Here is a 26,465-nt window from a genome sequence, read left to right on the forward strand (position 1 = left end):
AATCTATATGTGGAATCTAAGAAAAACAAAACAAATGAAACAGATTTATAGATAAAAAAACAAACTGATGGTTGCCAAAAGGGAAGGGGTTGGGGGGATGGATGAAATAGGTAAAGGGAACTAGGAGGTACAGTCTTTCAGTTGTAAAATAAATAAGACAAGGAGATGTACAGCATAGGAAATACAGTCAATAATATCGTAGCAACTTTGTACTGTGACAGATAGTAACTAGACTATTACGGTGACCATTCTGTAGTATATATAAATATCAGAGCACTATATTTATATCCCTGAAACTAATACAATATTATATATCAATCATTCTTCAATTTTACTAAAAGACTCTTCTCAAAAATTACCTTTGCTCAGAAGCCTTTGTTGATTAAATCCCACTCAGCACTCAGTTTTGCTCCAATATTTCACATACCCTGGACTATAATTATTCTTCTTGTGATACTTTAACCTCAACAATTTGACTATCTCCTGTTTTCTATTTTATAGCTCCCACCTCATCCCCCCCTCAACCCCCGCCAAGAGTACTTTCTCCTTCAAATCTCCACCTGAAGGGTCTAGCAAAGGTTTTTGACTAATTTGGAAAAGTAAAGGCTTTACATTGATTAAGAGTGGTCTTCTCAAACGATATAGGGTCAGAAGAAAACACCTTTGGTTCCTCTTCCCAAAGCCAATCACAGGAAATAGGAGGGCTATCAGTAATACCTGAAAATAACAGGCATTCCAATATTAATGGGAATAGGCTCTGTCTTCTCTATGACTAGCACTTCTGTTCCTTGTTCCTGTTGTGTGGAAACTAAAGTGACAAAATTTACATAAGCAGAGATGTCTTATGGTACTTGAAGGCAGATAAATAGAAGAAGAAATCATCACCGATACCAAAATAAACTTCTGGGTTGTTGGTTTTTGTTTTGTTTCATTTTTCCAATAAATTCAACAGAACCTAGAATTCAAACAAGGTTAGAGATGCACCCATATATTTGGGTGTTCATGTGAATCAATTATTTTGGTTCACTCGTCATTAACAGGGGTCTGTACATTAGCTGGAGGACTCAAAACTCAGTAAAAATTGTTAGAAACTCAAATAGTGTTGGAGGCTCCGAAAGTCACAGTTTGACCTACGATTTTAGCTTGGAGCTATGTAAAATCCAGACAACTGTCTACCAAACTCACAGCAGTGGATCTGAAAGAGCACAACTTAATTCAGTTAAGGTTGGCATTCATTTTAAGTGAATTCATTCAGGCTGAAAATTGTCCCTTTGAATCAACCATTTTCTGGTGATTGGCATTTTATTGAGTTCATGGTGTGATCTTCTCCACTTCTTTGCCCCACACTCTTCACGAAGCCAGACACCAGGGAAAGAACTGGTTTCAAGGAGTCTACGCTGATGCACAGCAAATAAGCATGATGCATGAGGCAGGAAGTTAAGTCATGGTCTTCTGAGGTTCATGGAAAAAATATCCATGATCCGTCCAATACAAAGCTGGCAAATATAAATACGGAAAAGTTTTGATACTGCAACAACTCTTATGTTTGTTTTACTCCTCATCCGTTACCCTATGAGGGTCTGATGGGTTTCTTCTCTCAAAATCTGCTCCCAATAAAAAACCCATCATCAGTCATCTATAAGCTTTTGGACACTTAAATCAGAACGTAACCTCTCCCAGAATTACTTGAACTTTAAGAATTATAGAACAAAAAGCTTCATTCCTTTTCAAAAGAATTTCAGCTATAGGTGCGTAGGTGGGCAAGGTATTCTGGTGGGGGTGGGGGTAGGGGGATGCAGTAGGAGGAATTTCTAATGCCACTGGCATCATAACACACAACAGCTACCCTCATCTCTAACGTCAGCTGGCAAGACCTAAAAGAATGCTCCCTCTCTTTGGTTGTGGTCTTCTTTTTCTCACATGTGTGCATGTGTGTGCATTATGTGTGCATGCATGTGTGTGTGCCAAGGTTGTGTTATCTATATGTACATAAGGGGATATATGCATGGATGTATTTTTACTTACAGCTATGTTTTATCAGAACCAAGTGATTTTGTTGCCTAAAATCACCTCCAGAATATTAGCTAACATCCAGGCAAGCCTCCTGTCCACATAAGTCATGTAGGTGACTGACAACAAGTCACTTAAACTGTCTGCACCTCAGTCTTCTCATCTGTAAAATGATACAGCTGAAGTAAATAGCTCTTAAGACCTTTTACAGCTCGACTCTTCTGTTACGAACTCTAGGCAGCAGTTTACAACTGGTAAATGGTTTTAAGTAGATTAACTACATAAGGCCAGACACATAAATTCATTTCTTTGTGCTTCCGTTTACATTGCATTTCACTTATGATTTTAGGTTTAGAGAGAAGGTGGACAGGTTCACGCTATGAACACCTCCTGGTCTCCCCAGGCTCTGTGGGCCTGCCTTAACTCCCAAATCCCGGCACTGCCGCTCTCACGGCTGCTCAGTGACGGCATCCTGGGCCACCTGGTTGCCAGATTATTTGTGAGCGGCACAATGTAGCAGTCACATCGCACAATGTTTGGCAACCCTGGTTCTGTCGACTAAATGCCAGTCTTGTCCTTGTGTCACTGCCACTGTGACAACTACAAATGCCCTCGCAAAACAACTAGGTCATTTTTACATTGTACTTCATCATTTGTCACTTAAATGAATGCTGTCTTGTACACTTTCACATAAGCCACCGTGGAATTTGTTGTCATATGTTTGGTTTATTTTGCTGGGATGGGAGGAGGTCTTTGTTTTGCAGTTTCTCATGTGTTCGTTGCATTTCTATTACCAAACTGGAAACGCCTTGAGCACAGAAATCATTATCTTCCATTTCTTTAATGTTTCTGAAAGCCCAAAAGATGGCATAAATGGGTGTTCTGTTAACATCTACTCAAAGATGGACTATCTTCCTTATTATGAATCTTCCCCTTTAACTAAACATAGGTCGTTAAAAAAATTAGTCCTACCTACATACAATGAGGCACCTTCCAAGCTCAGATCTTTTCCATTCATGAAAAGAGTTTCACCAGCTGTACCACTTACCAGATTTCCGCATCTATTGCCATGATTTAATTTAAAAATGCTTATGTTTCGGGCGCCTGGGTGGCTCAGTGGGTTGAGCCGCTGCCTTCGACTCAGGTCATGATCTCAGGGTCCTGGGATCCAGTCCCGCATCAGGCTCTCTGCTCAGCGGGGAGCCTGCTTCCCCCTCTCTCTCTCTGCCTGGCTCTCTACTTGTGATCTCTCTCTGTCAAATAAATAAATAAAATATTTTTTTAAAAAATGCTTATGTTTCTACTGACTGGTTTCTTTGGGGTCTGACCTAATTTCATTGAAACCCTGAATCCACTGGCTAATGGACATAGCTGAAGGGAGAATTCTTGAGGACACTCCATTCATTAATGCCACTTCAGTGACCATAGTTTTGTTACAACCCTCGCTGGGCTTCAACGCTTTACCACCAAGAGACTTGATGATTGTTTGGCCAGTTTTACTGTGAAATATTTAGGTGGTCTTCTCAGCAGCTTAAACTTTAATATATGTTGCTAAGACAATTTTATTAAGTTACTTTGCCTTCTGTTATACCCCTGAGGGGCACCTGGGTGGTTCAGTCAGTTGAGCAGCTGACTTGGTTTCTGCTCCGAGTCATGATCTCAAGGTCGTGGGATCGAGACCCAGGTTGAGACCCGCATCAGCATGAAATGGGTGTTCTGTTCTCTCTCTCTCTGCCTCTGCCCCTCCTCCCACATGAGCGTGCATGTGCTCCCTCTAAATAAATAAAATCTTCTTAAAAAAAAAAATTCTATTCTTCACAAACCTGTACCCCTGGGGCAAATAATACATTATATGTTAATAAAAGTAATTGAATAAAAAAAATAAAAAATAATAATTATACTCTTGATTTTAAATGTACATGATAGTTTGCTTACAGGTTCATGTAGATAGATGCTTCTACTTACTGACCTCTATGTTCTTCATTTCACCCAAATCATCATGATAAATTTAACACAAAGTTTGATGAATACACACCATAACTATAAAAAATGCCCTACGGTTAGTTGTGGCCTACACAGGTTTTTTGGAACATAGCTATCTTTAGGAATCAGGATTTCATCTGGAATATTCTCTAACCCCTTTCCTCTGTGGACCACTGGTGTTGGCAACGCGTGGGATCTCAGTGCCACCCCTGCCCCCTTAAGTCCCACAGAGTCAGAACCTGCACTTGAACACGACCCCCAGGAGATTTGTGTGCACGTTAAAAATTGAGGTGCAGTGCTCTACACATAGAATGATAGATTCTGCTGGTATGGCCACATAAGAGATTGAGACTGTGCGAGAGGTCAAGAGTTTGAGGGGTAAAATTTGTTTCAAACTCTGGGTACCATATGAATGATAATCATTTTCTTGGGTAACATTTTTACTCAAACTTCCCACAAAAAGTCAGGGCAATTTCATATAATTCTTTAATTTTGAAATACTCTGAAATAAAATTGTCCAATAGGGTATACCCAAAGTATACCTTATAAATTTTTTTAAAAGCAATGGGATCAGAGTAAGTGAAAAGTAGAGAAAAAAGAATATACACAAGTTACAACAGCATCTGTACCATTACCTCCTGTGCAGAAATTTGTGGATTTATGTATTTCTAATACAGAAGCATTGTTTTGTCATTGGCTATTGTATCTATGAAAAAAAATTACCACAAAATTATTCTAAGGAGGTTTGAACCCAGAATCTTGCTTTGCTCTTTATTTACCAGAGTTTATTTGGTAGCTTTGGGGGGAAAAAATAATAAAATAGAAGGAAGTCACTTTAGGACCTAGAAACAAAATTTTAAAAAGAACTTGTATTTATGAAGTGTACCATATATCCTAAAACAGGTCCTCCCTTAGAAGGTGGAGGGGGGAAAAAAAGCTCTTTGCCTACTTGTCATAACTGAACATGTCCTACACTGGACAAGGAACAGGAACCCCTGTTCACAAATAGAAGGACATGGCAATTCTGTAGAAGTCTGGGTGGCTTTCAGTCACTGCTTCCACTAAAAACATACTCTATATCCCCAAAAGGTCATGAGGAGAAAGTGTGTAGTGTAGTGTTCATATCACATGGCCAAATGAATATATAGTGTTGGGAGGTAAAATATTAGAATTGACATCTATATTGTCTACCCTCTCTCATTTATAGCCAGAGGGCTCAGATATGGGGCACATGAAATGAGAATCCCCACACACAGTAAGGGAGTGGCTCTGTTGAGATTCCACAGAGAAAAAGCCTATTCCAACCTACAAAATTCTCACAGCTGCAGTGAGGAACTGGAGTACCATTCTGGACAAAACAGAAGACTCAGGCTACACAAAGTGGCTCCCAACATGGCTAATTAGTTTCTTCATCAGGACACTACTCCCTTAAAGCTCTCATTCTAGAAAAGAAGTCTGTTCCTACAAATAAGAACCTTTGACCCCCTCTCACAGAATTTATAGGTTTAAATATAGCTTTTCTTTCTTTCTGTTTTGTCTTGGGTCCTAACCTGAGAAAGGGAAACCAGAGTGTTTTCAGAGGACTCCACATGATGCAGAGATGTGACACGTCCTAGCAAGAAGGACTGACCAATATAACCTACAGCGATTTTAAAATGTCTACCATGCCAGAAGTATTAATAATCAATAAACAGATAAGGCTGAACTCAGATTCATGGCTCTTTGAAATCCTGAATATGGTCCAGCACACTTTTACCTGTATACACAGGCTTACTGTTTGAGGCACTTTGGGGGGGGGGGGGGTTAAACATCACAAGGACCAGAGAAGCTGTCATTTGTCTCAAAGGCTGTGCAAACGATAGTTTCAGATGCCTTCTGAATTGTTTTGTTTCTCTTCTGAACTTCATTGCACCACCCATAGCTTCTTTGTACTAAACCAGCCTAGTTCTTCCTTCATGTTTATACCTTTCAAATATCTGTAGCTTGCTATTCTGTCCCTCATGTAAGATCAAGCATCCAGAAGGCATAATAACATTAAAAATGGAAACTGAAAAAAGACACTACAGGAGGTACTGACTGATCCATTAGGGCCTGAATTTCTTTCCCTTGGTAACCATATGAACAGCATTTAAAAATAAAGATTATAAATATTTTTAAATTCCTTCCCTGAAGGAGAAGTAAAATTGTGTACTATCTTTTTACTCTGAAATAGTTATATAAATAAGCACAACTTTTATCTCCTCACCTATAATAACCACCTTTTTAATAAAATTTAGATGTACTATCAGGGCACCTGGGTGGCTCGGTGGGTTGAGGCCTCTGCCTTCGGCTAGGGTCGTGGTCCCAGAGTCCTGGGATCGGCCCGCGTCGGGCTCTCTGCTCGGTGGGGAGCCTGCTTCCCCGCCCCCCCAACCTGCCTCTCTGCCTACTTGTGATCTCTGTCTGTCAAATAAATAAAAATAAAATCTTTAAAAAAAAATTTAGATGTACTATTAATGCTTAAATAATAATTCAGTGACTAATGAATGTCAAGAGGAATGTTATAAAGTTCAAGAGTTTAATGTTTTTATTCTAATAAAATAAATCGAGATACGGACCTGACCAAAGAATTCAGAAAAATATAGGGCATCACTCAACATAGGATTGACTTTTGAAGCTCTTAAAATTTTCAGGGAATCATATGTGGGTCACTAGCCACACACAGCTTATGAAGAGAAACACAGGGAACAATGAACCTTTGGGGGAAAAAAATGGAAGTCTCTTTCAGTACAGCTTTGACAATTGGTCCATCTATTGTAAAGAGCTAAAATTTCAGCAATAATAAATTTGACAGCAATCCATTAATAATAAAGTCCTAGCTGATTTCATGAGCGCTGGTTCTGTCAACCTTTCCTCTGACTGAGAAAAGTCAATAGTGAATCCAGACGCAGATCGTCAAGGTGAATAGAGCAGAGCAGTGGGATACACAAATCCTGCCGCTTGTCTGCCACCTGAAAATAAGCCTCAGTGCTTCCAGGAACATTTCACTCTCCTCTTTGTATTTTAGCAAGATCTCATTCAGCTGAGGAATAAGCCACTGGGGCAAACTTGTATCAGCAGGACAGAGGAGGAAGTTCATAGAACATATACCCCTCCCAAACCTTACCAGATGATAAATGGAAGACTGGAGCACTTTTTCAAATCCTCTTTTTATCCCCTCAAACACAGTAACACTAAGAACTGTCATATATGCTCAATAAACAAGCTAACTGGAAAAGGATAAAACTTGGACAAGATAATTCAAGTTGATAGAAAAGAGAGAGGGAAATGATTTTTAGATAATAACGGTAATGATGATGGTTCTCACAGAGCTCTTATTATGTAACAGCTACTATGAAAAATGCTTTATAAGTAGTTTTGCAGTGTCTACAACAGCTCCATGACGTATGACTATTATTCTGAGTTTACAGACATTTAAATTGAGGCAAGCAATATTTAAGTAGCATGTCCAAGACGACACAGAGAGCAAGCAGAGGTAACGAGATTGATTCCAAGACTCTGACTACAAAGCCCAAGATCCTGACCACTGGGATGTCTTCCTTACATGTTCCCTGGGATTGACATTTCAAGAGAAATATGCAGAGGCCAGTCCTGATCTGCAACAGTACTCTCATTCTCTCTTCTGATGCAAAAGAAAGTACTCTGTGCTCTAAGGTTTCTGACCAATCCTCCCTTCATCCCCCACTACTTCCATCACCTAAACTTAACATGCCTTTAACTGACCTGATTCTGAATCAGTCTCAAATCAAAAGTCAAGGCTGAACAGCAAAGTCATGAGGATAGGCAGAAAGCATTAAGATCATTGAAAAGGACAGGCTGATGGGGAAGATGGAATGACCTGGGCCATTAGGCACTGCCCTGTTGAATCTCCCCTTCCCATATATGTTTACGTTTCCTGAATAGTATGTTCATTCAAGGCAGGACATAAACCACTGGCTGATCCAATCTAAGAATCATCAATTCAGTCGATGGCAGATAAATGGATACCTCTGGGAGCCTTAACCTGACTTTCTAAAAAGGATTCTCTATCAGAAAAACCATCTGGATTTAAGATAAACAGTAACAGGAAGAAATTTAATAAGAGAATGCTGTATTGATGAACCCTGGTTCACCTCGTCCAATGAAAAACTGCTTAATTTGGAAAAAAAACTTATACCCTCTCCTATTCCTCTCTGCCCAACTCAAAAGACAACACGAGGTTTTCAGGTTAAGTGTCCACTGAAAACAGCAGTGGGGAGTGAAGGAGGGTTTGCAGTGGGTATCAGGAGACTGAGGAAAGTCTCACTCTCCCACTGGCTGAACAAATGGCAATGAGCCAATTAGAAAACACACTTGCTGAAGAACCTGCCAATTCCAAGAGTCTGTAGGAGGACCTCAACATGATCAGACAGAGCAAGGGAACTGAAACAGAGGGGGTGAAATTAAAATATTAATAATGACAAAAGCTACAGTCCAGCCTTCCACTTAATATTTCAGCTGTTGTTCTCAATCACCAAAGAACTGACATGAAAATCTAAGTAGCCCAGTTACCATGCTCAATTATCAGGCCATGTAGAGAACCCAGATGTAAGATAACCATAGATTATTCCCTCTACGCATTTCTGTTCCTCATTCCCTGACCCATCCTACAAGCTCCGAGTTTTAGTATCTCTGGATTATCTATTATGGTATCCATATGGAAAATTGATTTAGTGAAAGCATGTAAGGGAGAAGGGGGAATTCTGGTGTTTTCCATATAAAAGTCAAAGCATATATTGGGGCACCTGGGTGGCTCAGTCAGGTAAGTGTCTGACTCCTGATTTCATCTCTGGTCATGATCTCAGGGTTGTGAGACTGAGCCCCACATGGGGATCCACACTGGGCGTGGAGCATGGTTAATGTTTGCTATCTGCCCCTACCCCCCCGAAAAAAAAATCAAAGCATATATTAAAAAATAAAGAAATTCTGGGACATGCTACAACACAGATGAACCTTGAAAAGCAGGATAAGTGAGATTAACCAAACACAAAAGGATAAATGCTGTATGATTCCACTTGATGAGGCAAATTCATAGACACAGAAAGTAAACTAGAGATTACCAGGGATGGACCAGGGGGAGGGAAAATGGGGAATTATTATTTAATGTGTATAGAATTTTTCTGTTTGGAAGATGGGAAAAGTTCTGGAAATGGGTAGCAGTGATGGTAGCAATACCTTGTGAAAGTACTTACTGCCAATAAATTGTGCACTTAAAAATGGTTAAAGTTTTGTGGTACGTATGTATTATACCACGATTTTAAAAAATGAAAAAAAAAATCAAAGCATACAGTATCTGTACTGCAATTGCCCCAAATGAAAGAAACCTACTCCAACATTTCTCCCGGAAGTATCTTACAAAGGAGTACAGTACACGGTAAGTTCCATGAGGACAGGCCCCAGATCTTTTTCGCTCACTGTTACAGAGCAGTTACACGGTTACACAGTAGATTCTCCATAAATGTTTGTTTAATAAATAAATGATTGAAAGAAAACAAAAGGAGTCTCCAAGAAAAAAAATATTTAAAAAGCATCAAATTTACTTATTCATCAGAAAGAATAAGGAGCATATTCCAGAGAAAAAGACCAGTGCTACTCCAGCTAAGCTGCTGCAGGCAAGGGAATGGATCACTTCATTTTACTTCCTCACAGCAGGTCTTACAAATGTCGTCCACATAGTAGACGGCTAATAAACGTCTGCACAATGAGGAATTAAAACGTGTGTAATTACGGGGCACCTGGGTGGCTCAGTCAGTTAAGCATCTGCCTTCAGTTTAGGTCATGATCCCGGGGTCCTGGGATGGAACCCCACATCAAGCCCCACATCAGTCTCCCTGCTCAGTGGGGAGTCTGCTTCTCCCTCTCCCTCTGCCTCCTGCTCCCCTGCTCGTGTTCTTTTCTCTCTCTCTCTCTGAAATAAATGAAATCTTTTTTTTAAAGTTTATGACTATAAAATCAATGTCATGTAACTACTCTACTCTTCCCCTTTTTAAAACTACTTTTTGCAAATGTACAATTCCTTCTATCACAGGGCAAAAAAATAAACCTCACAGGTTATACAAAGTGAAGGTAAAAATATAAATAGCTAGAACATATCACTCTCAGGAAAAAAAAAAAAAAAGCCAACAACACAGACTACATCATCTTCTAAACAGAAAAAAAAAAAAAAAGTTGGTTTTTTTTTCCAGAAAAAAAAAACTGAAGTATGGCAAAGAACAGCTTATAGCTCATGTTGATTTTTCAGGAAGTAATAAGTGATTAAAATAAAAGAAAATGTGAATTCTCTTTGGAAGAAAATCTAAGTATTCATTCCCAAAAATCAATGTCTCACCTTCATAATCAATAGTTGAGTAAACATAGAAGGATATTTAGGGCTCCTAAGTGGCCCCCCTACTCAAAAATTTCTTTCATTTGTCTATCAATTAATCAGGTGTTCTTTTTTAAAAATACTAATGTCACAAAATTATACACAGCTGGCTTATGGCCAACATGCTACAGCAAGTTACCAGTGATCTTCACTATCTGCATCATTTATTTACATTTTATGTGATTTGCTGAGTTAAAGTATACAGAAGTAGAACATTTTTAAAGCAAAAAATCAAATGCTGGCACCCTGGGCATTCAGCATCTCTACAGGAGATGGACCCTAATAAATCCACCAGGACCATGTAATGTAGTAAGCCTCACTATGAACAATATTAAAACATGTTCTGCAACTTTGACTGTCCCCCAGCCCTAATACTGTGTGCTAATTAACAAAGGAAATAAAAATTCAACCCCTGTAGATATCAAGGTTTACATCTCGGTCTCTCAGCTGTTATCATCAGCACACGCAGGTAAGCAGCATTCTGGAGTAGCCTGTCTGCTAGCCGGGTCCTTCATGCATGCAGGGGTTCTCCATTAGAACCCAAAATGCTCCCAGTCCACTCTTAGAGCCGGCTCTTCAAGCAGAACCGCATGAAGGATTATCACCTCCGTACATGAAAGCATAACCACTCCAGGTGTAATGATGCAAAATACCAGCACACCGGCCTCTGCTAGAAAGCACAGACTTAAAGCAGGTACATTTCTGTGCTCTAGAAGGGAAGGGGGTGGAATGAGCAAAGAGGAAGCCCCAGAGCCCTAATCTACTAGATCGTTTATTCCACTCAGAACCAATCTAGCTAACGCAGGGACATCAGTTTACCCAAATGAAAGATGTGGTTTCCCGTCCTTCACTGGCTTGCCTCAGAGGGCACTCAGCCAAGCAAAGCCAGGGAAAACAATCTGTAAGATCTCTTTAAGCTGTAGTAAATAAGGCGAGTTTCAGAAGAAATAACACTCAGCTATGGCAAAGAAGCACAGACGCTAAACCTTGTCCTCGTCTTATCACTGCTACTGGTGTTTACAAACTACAAGCAATAGCCTTGGGAGCCTCAAGAGACTCTCCAAGAGTAGCCTCCTGTCGGACCTCTAATTTAAATCCCCCCTTGATCAATCTGTGATGTTTCTGGCAGTTAAAGAGAAGGGGGTGAGTGAAATGACATGCATAAAATGAATCCTTTTCAAGTTGTAAATGAGTGAGTCAGGATTCAGACTTGCCGAGATGCTCCAAATTAAAACCCCTGCTCTAATTTTAAGCATGCTCCGTCTTACCGTTTTGCTGTTGTCTCTCTCAGGCTCGATTCACCTGGAACTCTTTAACATGTCTCTAGCAATGTGTATGCACCAGGCCAGGCTCATACAGCAACTGAATTCACATCTTTCTGCACTAGCAAGCTGAAATGGTACGGCCGTACTACAACCAAGAAAGGGGGAAGCAAGAGGAAAAAAAAAAAAAAAAAACCACACACAGACACAAAAACACACCAGAAATCACCTAAGAGAAACTAATCTCAGTGGAATAAGACCAAAAATAGTTCAGAAGAATACAAAGGGCATACTAACATTCAGTATCAGTAGCTTTAACAGTTCATTTCTCCCCCCCCAAAAAAAACCTAGTTTTTTTTTTCTCCAAACACGATGGACTTGCCTGTGGAGTTCCCAGGAAGGCAGAGTAACCAGGCTCTGCAGCAGCATTGCAGCCAAAGTAACAGTGCATATGCTGTCCACTCAATTCACAACACACGGTCTCTTCAGAAAGATATTGATTTGCAATGCAGGGCTGCTTCAAAAGAATACAGAAGGGGAGCCAAACAGCTGATGCTGATTGCATGGGAGGAAAAACATTTAATCAAGGGGATGTACCCCATCAAACTCAATTCAATTTTTTTAAAAGCACTGCAGGAAGCCAGTAAGGATCTCGAGTGACAACCCCATTAAACAATAATCTGAGGTCCTACAGAAGGCCAACGAAGGCTACCATCATTCGTGCTGCAAAAGCCACTAAAATAGTTTCATGTGTCTCTGTGTATATATTTGTCATATGCAAATGAGGTATAATGAGAACTCTAAAATAAACATGCACCAAATAAATGAGGTTCAAAATGCACAGGTGTAGCACTTATAGACCCGAAGTGATAAAATACATAGTTACGAGCCTACAGAATTCTGGGTTAGAGGGGTTAGAGCTTCTATCACTCCCAAAAGTAAAATGCCAACACAAACCAGATCCCACAACCCTTAGGTTAATTATGTCAAGTCATACCACACAGTGCTGGGTGCTGGGTGCTGGGTGCTGGGTGGCGAGCAAGAATGCCAAAAGGCTACTCTTATAGCGACCCCTACAGGAGAGTGGTTAAGCTACAATTTGTCTTTGTTCAAAGTACCTCCTATCCTCAAAAAACAGAATCACAAAAGGTTATAAATTAGGTTAAGCCACAAGGATACAACTGAAAAACACTTCAGGCAAGAAATTTTAAAAGTCAAGCATGAAATCTGACTTCACAGATATTTATTTAATTAAGAGATTAAAGTACAAGAGGAAGTAACTACCATGTCAACGATGAGCAGCCAAAATTCTCACAGCCCACAGGACTGGGTACACTTACAATCAGAAAGCTCAGGGAAAGATGGTTTCCCTTCAGTTTAAAGAAATGATCTCCTGGGTCACCTGGGTGGCTCAGTGGGTTAAGCCGCTGCCTTCGGCTCAGGTCATGATCCCGGGGTCCTGGGATCGAGTCCCACATGGGGCTCTCTGCTTCGGCAGGGAGCCTGCTTCCCCTTCTCTCTCTCTGCCTGCCTCTCTGCCTACTATGCCTACTAGTGCTCTCTATCTGTCAAATTAAAAAAAAAAAAAAAGTTCAAAAAAAAAAAAAAAAGAAACGATCTCCCAGGGCACCTGGGTGGCTTAGTTGATTAAGCGTCTGCCTGCGGCTCAGGTCATAATCCTGGGGTCCTGGTTCGAGCCCCATGTAGTCAGCTCCCTGCTCAATGGGAGCCCACTTCTCCCTCTCCCTCTGGCTCATGCACTCTGTCTCAAACAAACAAAATCTTTAAAAAGAAAAGAAAGAAGAAGAAGATATCATCTCCCATTTGCAAACCATCTTCACCTTCATCCTTTTGAATTACACTGTGAAGATACTGAACTTTTATTTTTCTCTGCAACACAAAAGCTCATTCAAAAACTACAAAAAGTTCTTCAAACACAACTATTATGAACTTTCTTTTTCAGGAAAGCCAAGAGAGAAAGCTACATCCTTAATATCTGAAAACTACTGAGGTCCATGAATACCATTTCTGTAGAGGGGACTACATTCCTATAAGAATCTGAGTTTTGATTTGTGATTGCTCAACCCTCCAGCCCAAAGACTCCTTTTTCAGGACCAACTTCTTACTTAAATCATTTTTCTTCTTCTTACTTAATCATTTTCCTACTTACTTAAATCATTTAAGTGCTTCTTACTTAAATCATTTAAGATTTAATCATATGCTGCCTCAAAACTCTCGTGTATACATTTTCTCCCCATTTTAAGGTCCTTGAGGAACAAACTCTATCAACTGTTTCCTTTTTTATTCCCCCACAACATATAACACAATGCTAACTATCCAGAAAATATTAAACAAGTATTTAAAAGAAGTAACAAATTCCCCAAATCCATATTTTAGGGCTTAACTAATCTACCCCCACCCCCATCATTCAAGGCTCCCTGAAATTTAAAAAACAAAAACATGTTAGAAGTGTTATCTTCAGTCACTCCACCCAGGTAGTTCCTGTCCTTCTTCCTATAGAGTTGGCAGATAAGGGCATGTATAACGTTCATGGTCAAGAGGCTTTGCTGTTTAAGAACCAACAAACTGCACTGAATAAAGTTTCCCCCTTACTTTTTCATGGATTCATTCAACAGATGTGGGCTGATGCATCCAGCAGTAGGAACTGCCATGTTCTCTACATTCAAGGAACCCAGTGAGTGGTGAAAAATAAAGCAAGTGATTATAATATACTGAAATGTCTGTTTTAGGAGTGCTTGGTTGGGTGCAAATAAGGGTGGCTCAGAGAAGAGCTCACTGAGGAGGGAGCATCAGGCTGAGGCTTCCAAGCACTGGCCAGAAGGGGCTGGGCATGTGAGGAACAGCAGGACAGGACAAAAGGATCAGAGGCCTGAAACTGGAAGCTGTCTAAGGAAACCACCGAGCAGTAAATAGACTGGTGGCAGCTGGGAAGGCTGAGGGAAAGATGGCTGAATGCCAGAGCATAACAGACCTGTAAGCCATGCTAAGAAGTTAGGGCTTTTATCCAACAGGAAGTTGCCGTTTAATCCAACAGGAAGGCACTAAAGGACTGTAAGCAGAAAAGCAGCTGGGTGGGATTTTTTTCATTTTACAACGGGGCAATGGCATAGAACTGATCGGAGGTGCAGGAGCAAACGGGGAGGCTATTCACTCAGTCTGCAAAAAAATGGTCAGAAGCTCACTTATGTGTCTTGGGTTTCTAATCTCCTAGAAATGGAGCTCAGCCAGGATTCTTTTCACCTAATTTACTGAGGACAGGCTCTCAGAGAAAAGGAGTAAGGAGGCAAGACAGGGAGGATGGGGGAAAGCAAAGAAGAGTGGCCTCAGAGGGAAAAAAAACACATCCAACATTCGTCCCACCTGAAGCAAGAAGGCTGGCCTTGTTTACGCCTGGACTGGTCATCACTGACTGGGGCTGGAGAGGAAGGGCTTCTGTTTAGCCTACGCACCCACTGACCAAGCAGAACTGACCAGGGCCAGCACTTACCACTCTATGCTTCAGTCACAACAGACAATATTTCTTTTCTTCTTTTTTTGTTTTGTTTTGTTTTGTTTTTGAAGATTTCATTTATTTATTTATTTGACAGAGAGAGACAGCAAGAGAGGGAACACAAGCAGGGGGAGTGGGAGAGGGAAAAACGGGCTTCCCCTGGGTAGAGAGCCCAATGCAGGGCTGGATCCCAGGATCCCAGGATCATGACCTGAGCTGAAGGCAGAGGCATAACGACTGAGCCACACAGGCACCCCTATGTTTCTTCTCCTCAGAGCTAATTCCCGCCTTAGGAATCTATCTGTGCTGCTCTCACTGCCTAGAATGTTCTTCCTCAGATAATCTTGGCTGACACCTTCTCATTACTCAGTTGGATGTCAGTAATCTCCTCCTCGGAGCCCTCTCTGGCTGCTGGTGCTCCTCCCTCCCCATTACCTCGCACCAAATTTGCTGCACCATCTAATGTATTTATTTGTTTGTCTTCTGCCCCCACTGGCACGTAAAAGGCTCCACAGCACGGGCTTCTATCGCGTGTCCCCAGCCCCCAGGATAGCACTCAGTACCTGCTGAATAAATAAATATTAGGAAGAGCTGCTGCTGATGACTGTTGTTCAGACAAATTCTGTGGGCTCCCAAGAGTGGAAACAGACAGGAACCTTTAGAAATGAATGGGAAGAATGTGTGGGGAAAATATAGTGTCAACGTATGTATACACAAGCTTGGCCTTAAAGCAGAAGTAAAAAAACAGGCTAGAAGGCAAAGCTACAGGAAATTAATCATTATGTTCATGTTGTACAAGATTCACAATCCACTGCCATTAAGACTATCTTTATTACAGGACATCGAGATGTATCTGAAACCAACCGCAGAAGGACAATAACAGATGTTAAAATAGAGGGTCTATTTACAAAAGTCTTTTGTAAAAACATCCTCTTGATAGATATAAAGGAAAAGATAAGAAAGAAAACTGACAGATAAAAATGCTAGAATCTGACTTAGGTCATTTTTGCAGGAAAACAAAAATTGATCCCTTGAAGTATCTGCCTTCATATATGATTTTTGTTTTCTATTTAAAAAGTATCATGCACTTTGCTGACTTTTCAAATGAATTATAATAAACACAGTCTCATCTTCAACTGATGATGACTGGGTCCATCATGAACATTAGTGACAGTCACGAGGATTTACCGAGAGTATACAGGGTCACTGACACCTGATCTCCAGACCGGACATACATGTGTCCTTCTGCATCATCACTATGGTTTATTCTCTTTGCCATCAGGCTTCCTTTCTTAAGGCTCTAAACAAGCCACCTCTTCCTAACACCACCACACACTCCTCAGTCTTGCCACAAGCTTCCTCAACCATCCCTAAACTTGGGCAATAGACAAACAGGCTTATTAGAACACCGTGAATAGAGGTTCGTGCAACTGTGAGAATAGGGGGGCGCAAAGCAGAACCAGGAACTTTCTTCTGAGTGGAGAAGTACTAGCCTAGTATCCTCCCTTCCCCTCCCACAACAAGAGGCTATTCCCTACAGGTTCTGTGGTACTTCTCACCTGGGCAGAAATACCTATTTCCTATCAGCTTCCCTGGAGCCATTCAGACCTACAAGGCTGTCAGATGCCTGACCCTCACAGGAGTACAGTATAACAGATTGCCTCCCCCCATGAAAAAGGAAACTAGACAAAAAAAGTATTGAAGAAAGGGACAGAGAAAGCCCTTCTTTTTTTTTTTTTTTTTTAACCAAAAAAGGAGAAAAGAAAAATAAGGAAATAAAGTTAGGAAAGGGGTAAAAGTAAAGTCTACTTTATGCATATAAATCTAATATAGTAAGTCTGCCTTATGAATTACTTTCAATAAGCTTTTAAGTCTCATGGAGAAGATATTTTATTTTGAAAAGTGATAGAGAAAAGACATAAATTCCCCCCCCCCCAAAAGTGTCTGAATTTCAAATTATTATAGATCCAGGCAACCCCAGCAATTTTTTTCTACTGCAAAGTTTTACAGTGAAATGTTCATGTTATGAACATTTTTGTTTCATATTGCTTTTATTTGTTTTAAAAATGCTCACAAGGTTTTAGTAAACCTAAACCTTTATTTTTTATAAACACTAAAAAATTTATGACTTAATCCTTCTCCACTAATGCTAGTCATTGCTTAGACTTCCATATATTCAGAGAAATGTCATTTATTTAAAATACTTTCTCAATACCAAAAATACCCATATATCACTCTGGCATTTCACAGAAACCTTAGGATTTTCTTCTTAATATTTACATAACTCTGAGTGTTTTCTGGATTCTAGAGGAGAAAAAAATGAACCAATTTTATCAGTAAATACAGGTAATCCTATCACAACCCAATAAATTTGTTCTTGAAAAATGCTGCATTCTGTTAAAATGCACCCTAAAAACATGAGGGCCTATGGGGAAAATAAGACTGAGGGGAGACCATTCAAAATCCATGCATCCAGAGCACAAACAAAAACCATAACCATAACACACACACACACACACACACACTCCGTATCTTCTTCATCTCTGCCTTCCCTACAGTGCTGACACTGGGTCCTGCATACAACAGATGCTCTAGGTCTGTTTCTTGGCTAGAGATAAATCCTATGTTGGTCACCATGAACTGCAGAAAATACGTCCAGGTGAAAAAGTTCAATTATGAACATCATCTAAGTTGGAGATTAAAAAAACCCAAAGACAGAACTATAGCAAGGAAACTTAATTTTTTTAAAAGATTTTATTTGTTTATGACAGAGAGAGATAGCAAGAGAGGGAATACAAACATGAGGAGGTGGAGAGAGACCAGTAGGCTCCCCACTGAGCAGGGAGCCCGATGTGGGGCTCAATCCCAGGACCCTGGGATCAGGACCTGAGCTGAAGGCAGACCCCTAATGACTGAGCCACCCAGGCACCCTACAAGCAAACTTTAGATTATGTTTGTCAAAAAGCATCATGGAAGGTTGATTTTCATGAATCCTAATAATAAAAACAGGTAGATACAGATTACAGTAATAAAAAGACAGGACTTATTTTTGTCTCCTTTAAAAATGTGATGTCTGGGGGCACCTGCGAGGCTCAGCAGGTTAGGCCTCTGCCTTCAACTCAGGTCATGGCCTCAGGGTCCTGGGATTGAGCCCCGAATCCGGCTCTCTGCTCAGCAGGGAGCCTGCTTCCCTCTCTCTCTCTCTGCCTGCCCCTCTGCCTACTTGTGATCTCTCCCTCTCTGTCAAATAAATAAATAAGAGTAACAACAAAAAATCTTAAAAAAAAAAAAAATCTTCCTCCTTCCTATATGTTGTATTTCCTGATCATGTGTCCTCAATTATCCTGGGAAACAACTCGTCTACATCTGAGTCTTTGCTTCTCCTCAGTTAAATTTCTAATCCTTGGCACATAAGACTTTGCATTAAAATACACATTACATGGTTGCTATACACACTATGTATTCATTATTTATTCAAGTAACAGAAAATGCCTGGGTATCTGCATGGCCAAGTGCGGTTTTTCCCACTCACACCCTTGCAAAAACACAACCAGTTTTTTGATGGGGTGCCATGCCCCAAGAATGAGAAACTAAGCCGGAGACCCAGGTACAAAAGCAATCTTACCAAGACCATATTCACAAAAGAACAGTATCAGAGAGTTCCAAATGTCTAGTACTAATATGATCTTAGAAATGTGAATTAAATTATAAGACTTCAGTGGCAGACACAAAAAAAGACTCAGGTAGAAGCAAGAAGAAAGGCAAAAGGCACTGAGGAAAGATGTGAGGATTTTCTCTCTTCCTGATGTCAGGATTCCAGTAAGGAGCAAAGCTACAAATCCAGGACTATCAAAAAGCTTCTTAAAGAGCTAAGTCTTTTTTTAAAAACTTACTTAAGTTTTTTTATGTTAACTATGAAAAGGGAGGAAAAAGTTTTGTAGTTCAGGGTTATAAGTCAGCTTTATTGCCTTTAGGAACTTTTGACCAGCTTTCCAAAATTCTACTTAGTTAGAAAATCAGGAGAATCCTAAAGGAAGAAAATTTGTTTAAATGAGCCTGTCAAACAGACAGACAGAAAAAACTTCAAGTCACCTTTGACATTTTTTAATCTACAAGTTCCCTGCTACTGATCTAATACGTACTTCAAAATATTAAAATAATAAGGATTTATTAAATAATTTTCTTCCTTTGTCTCACTCTATACCCCTAAAAATAAAATGGGAAGCAGGGCCATAGAAAAGAATGGATAACAATGTTATTCATTCAACAGTAAGCACAATAATGAAAAGATAACCAACTGAAAAAACTCCCAACTGAAATTAAAACCAGTGCTCCTGTGTAATTTAATTAACTTCCCTTTGGCCACTGTTTTGGTATTTGCCTTTTCAAGTGAATGCTGGTGTGATTTAGATCACTCTGAAACCATACATACACCTTCCCCAAAGAACAGAAAGCAAACCAAGGTAATCATTCGTTAGATGATCATATAGCCAGTCCAATCTCCCTAGTGTAACAGAGAGGGAGGTTCGAGGCAAAAATGCATATGAAGCAGGGATGTTACCAGCTCTGAAATGCTTTTACTCCTACATTCCTTTCATATCCAGTGAAACACTAAGGACAGCAGCACTCAAATATTGGTTGAGTCCTTTCTGCCACTTCTTGTGGAATGTTTCACTTGAATGGTTACAAAAACAAGCTGGTTCCTGGAGTGGTTCCTCCCCTGGCGCCATGCATTAGAGGCTAGGGAGGGCTGTGTCCTGTCCAGCACCAGGCCAGCCATCCAACTTAAGCCATTTGTTCCCTGGGACTTTGCCAACCAGAGCTGAACTGGACCCTACCCTACCCCTCTACTCCTGATGGTGGCAAAGCAGAGAAAGCATCAGCTGAGAAGCCACTGGTGTCAAGTCCTGAAGAGAGGCTGGACTGAAATCCTGAAACTAACAAGAACAAGGAGTAAGAGTAGAGATGAGGGCAAGAGACAGACGGCAGAAACGGTGGCATCCCTGGTCCCAGCGGCTGAGGTCCTCAGCACTGCCTGGTTGGCTGACTTCTTTTTTTTTTTTTTTTAAGATTTTAATTTATTTATTAGAGAGAGAGAGCACAAGCAGAGGGAGCAGTAGGCAGAGAGAGAAGCAGGCTCCCTGCTGAGGAAGGAGCCCAATGCAGGACTCGATCCCAGGACCCCAGGATCATGATCTGAGCTGAAGGCAGACACTTAACTTACTGAGCCACCCAGGTGTCCCAGTTGGCTGACTTCTTAAAATGAGGTTGTTCAGCCCTTGTTTCTGTCCTGCCACGCTAACCTCCCCATAAATCCTATTTCTTCCTCTAAACACTTTAAGCTGATTCTCAGTTCCTCGTAACCAAGAGTGATTGTGCATGCGGAAATATATGTACAAAAGGATGGGCGCCCAGGGCAAAGCATGGATGCTAGAGCTGCGGCTAAGATGCTTCATAGACACGTTGCTTTAAACCCCAGGAAGAGGAGATTGATGGTTGATGTCGATTCAGATGACAGTAGGAAAGGATGGGTTTAATAGTGGCCAAATGTTTTCACAAAGCAGCTTCACATCCTATGGTACATACTACTATTTCTATAAATTTGTACTAAATTATCATATATATTAAAACTTTTAAATTTATTCTTATAATTTACAGGGGTTGTATCACTGCCATGAGACATGGAGCATTACCACTGAGTCGGTTATCTGCACCTGTAGAAGCCTAAATACTCAGACCAATTAGGTTAACCACACAAGTTGCCGGGATAGCACATATTTAGATTTTAGGCACAGCACATAAATGATACTAAACTGATTTGGCCTTGCGGATACCATTTATAAACGGCTGGTAAATATCACCACCTATATGTAACTAAGAAATGTCACTGGAATTATAAAAGGGAAATCAGTTTGTTACACTGACCCGGGCTTTAAAGGCTTTCTGGCCATGAAGGAAAGAGGGTTATTAAAAATTAAACAAGTAACAGCAAGGGAATTTTAGAAAAAGTCACAAAAGTACACTAGGGATGGAGTATGTAAAGATGACAGAGTAAACTACATTTTCTGTATTTCATTACTAAAGGATTTTTTTCACGTTCTATTCATTTACCAACCATTTATTGAGCTTTGTATTAAGCACCATAGGGGGTATAGAGATGAATAAGACACAACTGCTGTCCTCACAGACAATGTGATACACTGTACTGTATAATACAAAAAATAATTGCCACTGCAGATATAAAAGAAAATACTACAAGAACTCAGAATGAGGAAAGCTTCATAGGTAAAGTGAAAACTGTCGGATTTTCACTTCAGGTACGTAATCAAGCCCTGAATACTAGAGTCACAAAGAATTCAAGAGGTAAGATGTTGGTGGAAAATGTGTATCCAAAAACTAGCAATGATCACTCTTAGCACAAGAACTGTTATCTCTATCTGGATGTAACTTGATAGCTTAACAAAGAACCTTTGTAATATCATAGGAGCACAGCCTAGAAGAGTTGAACAACTTCCACCATTTGAACCCTCACGAACAATGGTTCTTTTCTCCCCTTTGGTGGAAGATTATTTGGATGGACTCCAGGGACTCCAAGTACACTGCCTGACCATCTGGTTCAAAGATGTGTTTTTTCCTAGTGACCCATAATGCAGACAATCAAACACTTTTTCCATATTCCTTAAGGAAAACTGAGTTTTGAGAAATGTTGCAACAGCTAGTCATGGGCAACTTGGAGACCATCATTAGCTCTCTTTACTCTCCCCAGTCCTGATTCTAATTTAGGGAAGGTAACATTTTACTTAACACAATACAAAGGCCAAACTTATTAATTTGGTCTTATCAGTCCTCCACTGAAACACCTGAGTCCCTATATAGTCATTGTTTCTCCTAACCATTCAAAGAAACTTCAATTCATATAAAAGTTCATATTAAAAAAAAACAAACAATTCATACTTCCAGACTGACCCCACCACAACCCATTACTACTATGGGCACAAAGTTATTACAGCCCCCGGAAGACCACTTGACTTTAAGGAGCCCCAAGTGGGTGCAGAACTGCGTTCAGATATTTCCTTTCCAACAAGGTTCCTTAAGGCAAAACCCTAAGAGATAAAACAGGTTTGAGAAGGAGAAAGGAGACATCATAGATGAAACCATATAGATGGGTACACAGTTATATGGAAAAGAACGTGAGCTCAAGAACCAAACAAACCTGGGTTCCTGACCTTGGACAAGATACCTAATGTATGATAATAACAGAATTTTATTATTCTTATTATTATTCAATACCTTAGAGGTATTGAATAATAATAATACCTGTGAGGCTAACTGGTGTCTAAACTGCTCAGAACAGCATTCAGTAAAACAAAGGCTTTTTACACCCCAGTGATAAACATAGTGCAAAAGCCTTTGGGCATCTCAGACACCCCTGAGGCTCGCACTTCTGCATGAGGTCTGCTACTGGTCTCGGTTCTCTTGGCTCAGATCAGCCTGGGCACTTTCCTTCTGCAGCAACCATGGGCTGTCAGGGTCATTTTCCCAGTCACTCTTTAAGTCCACCAATTCCTATTGATTCTTCTCCGGTATCTATATTTCTATTTCTATTGCAATTGTGACTGCACTGTGCTTTTGTACCATTCCATTATAGTCAACTACTTTTTTAACAGCTATATGTACTACCTACAGACTTTCTTGGTATTTCCTTTGGCTAAAGGTAGAAGGAGCTATGTATAGTTCTCTATGAGTTTTAATGAGAAAGCTTAGCTTACTCTGATTCCTCTTCCTTCCTCCCCAGAGCCCCCCTCTCCAGACTTTCTTCCTCTTCTATCACATTTCTCTATTGTAACTACAAAGCTGCAGCTTAAGAGTCGTTAAAACTGAGAATCCATGGTTACATAATGAAACTTCAAAGACAAGGCTTATTGAACAGATTAGAATGATAGCAAGAGATTTTACCACCATCAGGATATGCAAGGGAAATTTAGTGAGTATCAAATGCTAGAAGAGGTAAACTTTACATCTACCAACAGGAAAATCAGCCACATAATGTATTCACAACTGGCTGCCACTGGAAACTCTCTGGACAAGAGAAAATTAGAAAACAAAAACTCATCAAGATCAATTTTGCCAGGGGCAACCTAGAAACTTTTCAAACAAACAGTTCTAAATTGGCATGCACACATTTCCAAAAGAATTGGGGGTGTTTTAAGATAATGGATTCCAATCAGGAAGCAAGACTCTATCTTCTGCGACTGCACTAAACAGAATGTTCTATCTGATCAAAGAAGGAACAAAATTCTGGCGCATCAGCTTATGAAACACACACAAATAATCTGCTCTCTTATTAAAATTAAAATCTATGATGAGATCTACGTAGAAGCAGAGTCTACCCACATGTGCTAAACCTCAATCATCATCCTGCTCTTTCATTTACCAAAGAATTTTACTTCTCTGTGCAAGTAGCATAAGGTAGTATAACTAAGAAATTGTATTTTAATCGTACATAAGACAGGGGTGTCTGGGTGGCTTAGTTGGTTAAGTATCTGCCTTTGGCTCAGGTCAAGATCTCAGGGTCCGGGGATTGGGCCCCACATAGGGCTCCCTGCTCAGTGGGGAGTCTGCTTCTCCTTCTCCCACTCCTCCTTCTTGTGTTCCCTCTCTTGCTGTCTCTACACTCTGTCAAATAAATAAAATGTTTAAAAATATATACATAAACACCAATAAAAAGTAATTACTGTTAGAACAGTGTATGTAAGCACATGTGGAAAATACTACCAACCATAGGACTCTGAAGATGACCCCTTCTCCAGGATATGTCCCCCACACACCAAAAATATAAAGTAAGCATGTAATTGTGTGCACAGTTAATTTTAACTAAAACTAACCCTACCTATCAGGACAAGCATGAGGTAGCATGTATTAGCTAATTTTCTGCAAGTGTTACTTACGAACTTTTTTTTTTTTTTTAACAATTGGCAAGTCCATCCAACAGTTCTTTTTATTGGGAAAATGTCTGAGTCTTTTAACTCCATTTTAAAAGAATTGCAATACTGTAACTGCCATCAATCTTGCTTCAGTCATACAAGCCCTCTCTAAAATTTTTACTCTAAAATTACTCCTAGGTTTATAGAATGCTCTCACACAGGGCAGTTCAGCTTTGTATCAGTTCAAAGACACCATCTAACACCCGGAAAGTTAAAAGAAGAAAGTACATTGTAACTGTGCCAAAATCTGATACCTTACAAAATGATTTTTTAATACCATAGAGAATGTCATAAGCCCTTCTCTTTCAATGACAATTTTCTCATGTTTATAGGGGTTGTAAATATTAGAGCTAAGAACGGTTTTAGCTAAAGCATGTCTTCTAGCTTCACAAAAAAGAGGGGAGAGGAATGAAGCTAGCCTTCCCAAGTTGTCTTCTACCTTAATCTGCCTTGATCCTGCAACCCTTCCTAGCTATAAGCTTCATAACTCTGTTTCCTGTTAGCCAAAATTCTCCAAAAAGAGTAGTTAACCCCAATTAGTTCTGCTGCTTCTCCTGCTTTCATTCTTTTGCTTTAAAAAACAAACAATCAAACAGATATAACTGACATATAGCATTGATTCGTTTTAGGTTTGCAATGCAATGATTTAACAAATGTATACATCTCAAAATGATAGCCACATATGGGTCATGGCACTGACTTTTTGATAGCAAAAAGTAATAACAAAAGCAAAAACTCCTTTAAGTTCATTTTAATCAGATCTCTGTCCTCTCCATTCCACCCATGATCAGCTGTGGCCTCCACATGCAAATTCCAGTGGGTAATTCCCAGACCTTGCCTGGATCTTTCAGCAGCAACTGACACAAATAATCACCTGCTCCTTCCTGGAACTCTTTCGTCACTTGGGCTCCATGGCTAGTTTTCTTCCTGTCTAAATGGCTCAACTCCTCAGTCTCCTTTGCTGGAGGTTCCTTTTTCTTCCCAACTTCCAAAGACGGTGGTGTCCCAGGACTGGGATTTGGATCTCTTTTCATCGCTGTCTCTACTCCGTCTTTAGCGGCTCTTCAACATCATGGTTTAAATGCCATCAATACACTGACAGTTCCCAAATTTATATCTCTAGGCCTTGACCTTTCCCTTGTCCCTAGACTCATCCATTCAACTCATTATAGGACAATTCCTTTTAGGTATCCAAAATGAATCTCAAACTTACTGGGTCCAAAACCAAATTCCTGATTTCATACCCTTCCAACCCCAACATTCTACATCTCAATAAATGGCTCTACCATTACTACATTGATTTCCCCAGTCAAAAACCTGAGAACTCTCAACTCTCTCTTTGATATCCTCCATCCAACCCAACAGCTAGTTCTCTCAGTGCTATTTTCAGAGCATATACCAGATCCAACCACTTCTCAGCACCGCCACTGCTTCCATCCTAGTCCAAGCCCCCATGCATCTCTGAATGATCAAAACAGCCTCCTAACTTAGCTCTCTGCTGCTACTCTCCCATTCTTCCTCCCTGCCCTAATCTATACACAACAACCAGGGTTTTAGAAAGTATCACTGTCCTGCTCAAAACTCAACAGTTTCTAACTTGGAACAAAATGCTACATCTTAACCATGGCCAGCAAGGGGCAACTTTTCTGACCTTCTCACCAGTCCCCTTTTTCCTTATACTCTAGCCACCCTAAGCTCCTTCCTGTTTCTTAAGAACATTACATCCTGGGGCACCTGGGTGGCTCAGTGGGTTAAGCCTCTGCCTTCAGCTTAGGTCATGATCTCAGGGTCCTGCGATCGAGTCCCACATCGGGCTCTCTGCTCAGCAGAGAACCTGCTTCTCTCTCTCTCTCTTTCTGAGCCTACTTGTGATCTCTCTCTGTCAAATAAATAAATAAAATCTTAAAAAAAAAAAGATCAATCCTTTCAAAAAAAAAAAAAAAAAGAACATTGCATCCCTTCGTGTTCTCAAGGCCACTGTACTCTCTTCCTCTAGATATTCTCCCCGTTTGCACCCTCCTTTCTTTCAGGTCTGCACTCAGATGTCACCCTCTCAGATATACTTTCCCCGACCACTTTATTAACATGTCCCCTCCTGTGTCTCTTTCCACTGCCCTTGCTTTGCGTGCTACTTCTTGCACTTCTTCCCGGCCACTCGACCTCTGTTTGTTATCTGTCTGTCATCCTCACTGAAATAAACGTTTCCTTGGTGGCCAGGATGTCTCTCTCTTGCTCACTCTTAAATCTCTAGGGCCAAACATGGTGCCCAGCAAGTAGGTGCTCGATAAATATTT

General features: G+C 40.3%; 1 protein-coding gene across 4 annotated transcripts in view; it reads right to left on the reverse strand.

Moving 5' to 3' along the window:
- CDK14 (cyclin dependent kinase 14) overlaps positions 1-26,465 on the reverse strand; it is a 723,342-nt gene that overhangs the window by 526,950 nt on the left and 169,927 nt on the right. The window contains exon 1 of one of the 4 annotated variants that reach the window (XM_046020429.1): positions 11,683-11,782. The exons of the other annotated variants lie outside the window; for them this stretch is intronic. The gene's annotated coding sequence lies outside the window, so the exon portion shown is untranslated. Of the gene's footprint in view, positions 1-11,682; positions 11,783-26,465 lie in introns of those variants that run through there. 4 annotated transcript variants of the gene reach the window in all.

This window comes from Meles meles, chromosome 10, assembly GCF_922984935.1.
Source record: "Meles meles chromosome 10, mMelMel3.1 paternal haplotype, whole genome shotgun sequence".
NCBI lineage: Eukaryota > Metazoa > Chordata > Mammalia > Carnivora > Mustelidae > Meles > Meles meles.